The sequence below is a fragment of the Mustela nigripes genome, chromosome 9, assembly GCF_022355385.1.
Source record: "Mustela nigripes isolate SB6536 chromosome 9, MUSNIG.SB6536, whole genome shotgun sequence".
In the NCBI taxonomy this organism is placed as follows: Eukaryota; Metazoa; Chordata; class Mammalia; order Carnivora; family Mustelidae; genus Mustela; species Mustela nigripes.
The window spans coordinates 49,511,206-49,519,529 of record NC_081565.1 but is presented as its reverse complement, the minus strand read 5'-3'; positions in this window follow the sequence as shown (position 1 = coordinate 49,519,529).

Here is an 8,324-nt window from a genome sequence, read left to right as displayed (position 1 = left end):
GTCAAAGAAGAAAGTACTGGTGTGGACACAAGCCTTCACCAGTACAGAATTGAATGCTCAATGAATCTACCCATCCTGTAAGGCTAAGGCAGACCCCAAATTATCATCTGTCCCCCCCACCCACCCATGCTGTCCACGGGGAGATGCTTTTAAAGGTCAAAGGTGGGCAAGCTCATCAGATATTGTTATCTTTGGCTGAAGCTCAGCTTCTTATTCATAGCACCCCAAGGTTTTCCACTGTTGGCTGCTACCTCTAACCTGGAAGGCAGAGATGGTAATCAAGCTTTTGCTCACAAAAACTGGGCTGTCACCTTGCCTGTCAACTCAAGGTTTACAACTTCACTCAGATGGGTTCTGGGAAGCACCTGGTCCCAATCAACCCCATGTGTCACGCTTATGATAACACAATATACAGATGTCACTCACCTCTGTGTTTTCCAAAGGCAAAATCCGTCTTCAACCAAGAATTTCCCAGGCCGCTCCTAAAGATATGGTTTATATATGTGTAAACAGAAATTAAATGTGCAGTTTTATGTGAGTGAAGAGAAAGCAGACAGTGGGGAATGGTTCTCCTGCTGAACATAAATAATGTTTGTTTAAGCAGAATGTTGAGGAGGGCCTGAGAAACTGCGCGGTCAGCGTCCAGACCAGAAAGCATGCCTCAGAAACCTGCCTCCTTTTCCAAGATGACATAAACAGCCCTCCTCGGGGCCTTTGTGATGGCTAGGGTTGACCTTGTTACAAATCCCATAAAGGAAGGAAGACAAGCTGTGAACAACTTAGTTACCAAGTGAGCAACTCCAGGAAATACTTAATGGTCAGGGCAGGGGGCGTGCTGATGGAATGTGTCATTGGGCTTGATTTTCTGTTCCCCAATCCTCACCATCACTTCTTTAAATAACAATGAAGGGGCCGGAAAATGACTTAGCTGAGGTCACTGAAGGATGATGAAGTTGTTCGGTCCATCATTTAGGCAGTTCTGTCCTATGGCTGAAGCTTGGCATGTCACAGGCCCAGGGCCAGGTGCCAAAATGATGGGTCAGTCACAGTCAAGCTGAATGTCTTCACCTGCACAAGCCCTTCCTATTAGAATGGAGATACAGTAATGACCTGAGAGCAAGCCCTGGATGATTTGAATCCTCCACTCCCTCTGCAATGGTAAGGTCTAGCCTTGGCACCAAGGTCTTCTGAGATGGACAATAACCAAGTTCTCATCTGGTCCTAGTGGACCTCAGTCTACCTCCCACCCACCCCACCCCACCCCCTCCAGGTAAGCCTTTATCCCATCTCCTCTCCTCTCCTCCCTGATTTCTCTTCCTATCACTTAACAACTTCCTCTTCCCTAAGCACCAATCCTGAGCTGGGCCCACTCTGGACCCTGGGGACATGAGGGTGGAAAGCCAAGTCCCTGCTTTCAGGGAGCTCAGAGTCCAGTCAGGAAAGCAGACGCATCTCACCACAAACGCCAACATATCCTACTCTATAAAGTCCCAAGTTTGGGGGGACTCTCTAGCTCAGTTTTCTTCCTCATATGGTTCTTTCTGCAGTCAGCACCCAGGGATCGCTCCTTCCATTCCTCATCCTCTCTCAGCAGGACTTTGCAAAAGTATCCTGACAGGATAAATCTACTCTCGCCCACTCTCTCCTCCAATCCACTCCCCACACAGCAGCTAGAACTATTGTTATACTGCCTGCAAAGACATCAGTGTAAACTGAGGCATACGTGTAAAATTACCTTAAATCTACACCTCAGAGACAGTTAGCTCACACTGAATTACCCCGTCATAAATACACCCTCCAAAAGTGATCACTGCAAGCCTTATCAAATACGGTTATCTAAGTCTGCAACAGAGGGCTTGCTCATTACAATGAAGTTCGTTAATTACATACCAGTGAAATGAGCCATTCTGAAGGTCTGGAAAGCGTACCCAGATCCAGCACCCCTGTGAAAAACAGTCGAAGAATCCGGCAAATTTAACAGCCTGGAGCCCCAAGTCCAGAGCTGGCTTTGGTTCTGTGCCTGCCCCCACCTGGCTTAGTTTGCTAGATTTGACTAGAGACGTTTTGGGTTGATCTTATCATAGGAACATTCACCCCTGGAGTAACTGTCAGAGTGCCTAGGGTTGGACAAAAAGACTTGAGTTCAAAGAGCAGGTTATAGGACTGTTGGGCCAGTGTGCTAACCTTTATGCCTGTGCCACAATTCGGGCTGGGATTGTTTTTGGTGAAACACATCACCTTAGGGAGTGAGGCTGCGTAAGTGGAGACAGAGTTCCAACCTCTCTCCATGGAGCAACCCATTTTGCCAAGATAACCCAGAAATCGGTGATTAGCCAAAATGACTTATATCCACCCACAAAGAGATCTTCTCAAAAGATGGTTTGGGTTATACCAGTCCTCGATTTCAAAACCTTGTGCACCTTCCCACTGGTGTCAGGATAAGAAATGGACTCCTTAAAAAGTCCTGAGGTGCCCTGTAACCTCATCTCTGGTCACTGTCTCTGGGCGACTGGCCTCAGTTCCTTGAAAGCCCCATGATTCATTCCCTTCCCCCTTTTTACCTTCCCAGAAGCCCTAGAATATCAACCAGCACACCCACGACCACCTGCTCTCTCCTTATGAGATCTTTCCTGGGACCTAATACAAGCAAATATGGAGGCTATAAAATGTGTCCATAATGCTTCCTCAAGATTGCTACACTTAACAACTTTTTCCCCCCTGCTGCCCTGTAGCAAAGCTGGGAAGCTGGGCCCCTCAGCTCTCTGACAGCCCAGAGAGATAGATAGAGCCTGAGACCCAAAGTCAATGTCAAAGGCAGGGAATCCTGAGTTCACAAAGCTCTCTCCCCACCCCAGCTCTCTTTTCTTCCCTCATGGCACATATCCACTTATTACAGGGCCAGGTTTGGATTTGTGGCAGAAAAATAGAATCAAATTACAATTATCTATACTATCCCCTCCACTTTTTTTATTACTAAAGTATAATTGACATACATTTTATTAGTTTCAAGGGTACCACACAGTGATTCAACAATTCTATATATTACTCAACGCTTACCATGATACATGCAGTCACCATCCATCACCGTGAAATGTTATCACAGTATTATTGACGATGTGCTGTTTTATCTCTGTGACCTATTTAATTTATAACTTTTTTTTAAAAGAATTTATTTATTTGACAGAGAAAGATCACAAGTAGTCAGAGAGGCAGGCAGAGAGAGAGAGAGAGGAGGAAGCAGGCTCCCTGCTGAGCAGAGAGCCCGATGCGGGGCTCCACCCCAGGACCCTGAGATCATGACCTGAGCCAAAGGCAGTGGCTTAACCCACTGAGCCACCCAGGCGCCCAATTTATAACCTCTTAATCACCTTTATTTCACCCATTCCCCCCACCGACCTCCCTTCCAGCAACCACCAGTTTTTCTCTGCAATTAAGAATTTGTCTGTTGGGTTATTTTGTCTTTTAGATTCCACGTATGAGGGAAATCATATGGTATTTGTTTTTCTCTGACTTATTTCTCTTAGCATAATACCTTCTAGGTCCATCCATGTTGTTGCAAATGACAAGATCTCACGCTTTTATGGCTGAGTAATATTCGCCCATTGTGTGTGTGTGTACACACACACATATACACCACATCTTTATTCATTAATCAGTGGACACTTGGTTACTTCCATATCTTGACTACTGCAGATAAGGGTCCACTAAACATAGAGGTCATAAATGATCCATCTAGGACAAAGGAGGCAAGAATATACAATGGAGAAAAGAGGGTCTTTCCAGTAAACGGTGTGGAAACAACTGATGTGCTACAAGCAAAATGAAACTGAACCACTTTCTCACACCACCCACAAAAATAAAGCAAAATGGATCAAAGACCTAAACTTGAGATCTGAAACCATAAAACTCCTAAAAGAAAACATAAGCAGTAATCTCGTGGGCTTAGCAACATATTTATGCACATGCCACCTCAGGCAAGGGAAACAAAAACAAAAACTGTTGGAACCAAAATAAAAAGCTTTTTCACAGCAAAAGAAACCCATCAACAAAACAGAAAGGCAATGTAGTGAATGAGAGAAGATATTTGCGAGTTATATCCAATAAGATGTTAATATCAAAATATATTTTAAAAATCTGTATGACACACACAGAAAAATCTGATTAAAAAACGGACAGAGAACCTGAATAGATGTTTTTTCCAAAGACATCTCAGTGTCTAACAGACACATGAAAAAATGTTCAACATTATGAGTCACTGGGGAAACACACATCAAACCACAATCAGAGATCACCCCCACCTGTCAGAATGGCCAGTATTTAAAAAACAAGAAATGGAGGCGCTGGGTGGCTCAGTTGATTAAGCATCTACCTTTGGCTCAGGTCATGACTTCAGGGTCCTGAGATTGAACCCCGCATCGAGCTCTCTGCTCAGCAGGGAATCTTCTTCTCCTTCTCCCTCTGCCCGCCCCCCACTCTCCCACTCGTGTTGGCAAGGATGTGAAGAAAAAAGAACACTCGTGCATTGTTGGTGGGAACGCAAATTAGTGCAACCACTGCAGAAACAGTATGGAGTTTCCTCAAAATATTAAAGAAATACTATATGAGGGGTGCCTGGGTGGCTCAATGCGTTAAAGTCTCTGCCTTCGGCTCAAGTCATGATCCCAAGGTCCTGGGATCGAGCCCCACATTGTGCTCTCTGCTCAGCAGGGAGCCTGCTTCCCTCTCTTGTCTCTTTCAGCCTGTCTCTGTGCCTACTTGTGATCTCGGTCTGTCAAATAAATAAATAAAATCTTTAAAAAAAAAAATACCATATGATTCAGTCATTCTATTTCTGGGTATTTACCCAAAGAAAATAAAAATACTTATTTGAAAAGTTACATATAATATTCACTCTTCTAACCAGTTTCCCAAAACAATGATCTTTTGTTCTGCTGAAATGATGGTGGGTAGGAATACACAAGAAAGTGACCAAGAAAAGTTAAACTGTGTGATGTGATAAAAGGACAGAGAGATCCTGAGGGAGAAGACCTGAATGACGGTGGCTGGAGAGACTGGAGAAGGGAGAGGGGAGGGAGGGAAGGAGAGGCAAGCAACCGTCTCAAGAAAGCCATGCTCACCCTCCAAGCAGACGCCTCCCCCCTCAAACACTCAGCACAAGGACCGTGATGTGTCTAATCCTGGTGTCTGGAACCCTAACTTCCAGGAACCCATCCCTATATACTTAAGACCCCTTTCTCCCTATGGGTCATAGTGCAGAGAAGGGAAACAGAGGAAAAGTTTCTAGAAATTGCAAGATGCTCTGAGCACCTCTTCCCAGGGGCCACGTGGGAACCAGGGCACTAAGTGGAAGGGCCAGGCCAGTCTCAGTGCAGAGCCTCCTCAGAGACCCTTACCTCACTTCTCAGGAGGAAGCCTGCTAAGTCATCCAGCCTTCAGATGTCCCCCCAGGCCTCCCCAAACCCTGTCCTCCTTGTCTCGGAGTTTCTGGAGTCACGCTTGATTCCCACTTCCTCTCACCGCACCTCCAGTCAGCAACGCCCCACAGCCTGCCTTCAGAACATGCCTTTTCTCGTCAGCCCCCTTCCACAGCCAAGTGAGGGCTGTCTCACCCTTTAGGCAGTAAGCTTCCTGCCAGACCCCCCGCGGCCCCCTCACAGCAGACTGGGTGACCACGGGGACAGTGAAAGCAAATACCAGATCTGGGCACTTCTCAGTTGCAAACTTCACGGTGGCCCCCTTGGAGTAAGAGCCAAATTCCCGGCCGTGGTCTCTATAGCCCTCACAGAAATATGCCCATCTCAGAGCCTTCCCTCTGTGCGTTCCCTCAGGTAGCACCCCTCCTCAGGGTCATCTCCTCAGGGTAGCCCACCAGCCTGATGACCAGAGCTAAGACAGGCCTTATGGGGGACAGGAGGAGGAGGAGACACGTAAGATGGGACATGCAAAAGGAGAGGACAGGGTTTTGAAGTCACTAACCCTCCGCGGGGGGATGGCTTGGATGGAGTAATGGAAAATAAAAGCCAAAAAGATGCTGGAAAGCATCTGAGGGCCATCTGGGCAGGTCCCTAGGAGGTGCCCCTGGAACAAGAGCTTAGTGAGAACCACAGCAGGCCCAGGAGTCTGGAAAGGGGCCCCATGACAGCCTCGAGTCAGATGGGTCCCCAGGGCGGATAGCAAAGGTGAGAGGTACAGCATCTCCAGAGCTGCGGAACCCTCAAAAGCTTGGTAACAGAGAGGTAAGACCTCCCTCAACCCCTCCATTTGAGAGATTACAGTAAAACAAACACAACACATGTGACTGCATGTTACCGAATCACCAGATGAAAATACCTTTTTCCTGGAAAAAGCCCAAGGGATCTGTTTCCTATAATAAAGAAAATCTAGTCTTAATATGATTATTTCTAACGAAGAACTGAAAAATATAAAGGTCCCTTCAGGGGCACCTGGGTGGCTCAGTCAGCTGAGCATCCGGCTCTTGATTTTGGCTCAGGTCGCCATCTCAGGGTTGTGGGATGGAGCCCACATCAGGCTCATGCTGGGTATGGAGCCTGCTTATGATTCGCTCTCCCTTTGCCCTTCCTTCACCACTAGGGACGAACTCTTAAAAAAAAAAAAATTAAAGATCCTTTCAAATACCCTTTAGCTCCTGGATATCATCATTCATTCTCACATATTAGTCTTGTCAGTAAGTGGGTTAAAGCCTCTGCCTTCAGCTCAGGTCATGATCCCAGGTTCCTGGGATCGAGCCCTGAGTCAGGTTCTCTGCTCAGCAGGGAGCCTGCTTCCCCCTCTCTCTCTGCCTGCCTCTCCACCTACTTGTGATCTGTCTGTCAAATAAATAAATAAAATCTTTAAAAAAAAAAAAGAAGAAGAAGAAGAAGAAGAAGTCCTGTTGGAACCCAAGCAATATTTCTGTAGCTCTTTGTGTGTATCCAGAGGCAATTAGCAAGAAGTCTGAGCTCTGAGCACAAGGGGCAGCGGAGAATCCCTCACACACATACAGTTCCCATTCCCCGAGCTCAGACACCTGTACGCCGTGCAGCCCTCGAAAGGCATTTGAAATTCACTTTTTACTTTCAACATCAACAGCCTCTTGCCTCTCTCTGGCCTTCCCCTTCTTTCAGATTCCCGGCAGCCTTCCAATGTTCACCCACCTTGTTCTACAAACATTTCCTCCACTTCCCCAACTTACTTCTCCTTCCTGAGCCCCCATTTCCCACCCAAGCCGGGATGACCACAAGAGCCGGGGGCAGGTGTGGATGCTGAGAGAGGTCCTGTGCTGTTGCTCTCACAGCTCAAGAGCGCTCCACGCCGGACAGAACACTCATGTCCACTGTCTGGTAAATGAACTTTCCCAGGCTCCCTGTGCATTGCACTCTGGTAGTGCTAGAACCTCCCTTCTATCATGAAGCCAAATAATTTCAACGGTCAGCGACCCCAATGTTTCAACACTTAAGAGTTGACCCTGTGGCATGGCAGGATCAACTAAGGTTCATAAATCATCAGAGAAAGGTTCAACCACATGTGTGCATGCATACGTATTCTATTGTATTCTAAACATATTCAAGAACAACGTATGATGAGCACTTGGCAGGGTTTCCCCATGTGTGTTCCAACAGGTTTTACACAATAAACGGGCTCTATTGTCCGAGGTGGAAACGGTTGCTTCTGCCAGCTCAGGATTCATCCCTCCCCTTGCCAGGAAATTATCCCTCCGCTTCCTTTGGGGACCCATCCCCTCCCAAGCCCTCCCACAGTTCCTGTAGTCTGCACGGGGTTGACCTCATCCACACACACTACTCAGTCTAGGGGTGGACCCTGATTCAATCCTGGACAAGGAGGATTTTCTTCCTCCCTGGCCATGGCAATCAGTTCAGGGATCAGCAAGAGACTCAAGCCAGGCAACAGAGACTCATGTCAGAGATTTTTACTGGAACCACTGGAAGGGAGAAGCCCTTGGTTAAAAGGATGTTATAAGCTTCAAATTGCTAGAAACCACCACATGCAAAAGGCCTAAGAAGGCAACAGAGAAGAAAATAAAGCAAAAGATGAAGACCAAGCACCCACCACATCTCCTTCAAGCTCCTGGATTCAGCTGTGTCTGAATCCCACAGATAAAGCCTTAGATTGTTCAAATGCCTGAATCAAAAAATTCCCATTTTTGCTTAAGGACTTGTAATCGCAAGAATGCTAATTCACGTACTGGATTATACAAAGTGGAATAAGTTTCCTATACTGTAAACTTTCACAGAGCCTTCAAAATATTATTATGCAGTATGAAACTCAACAGGGTGCTAGAATCTGCAGCTTCTCCCAAACTTCGG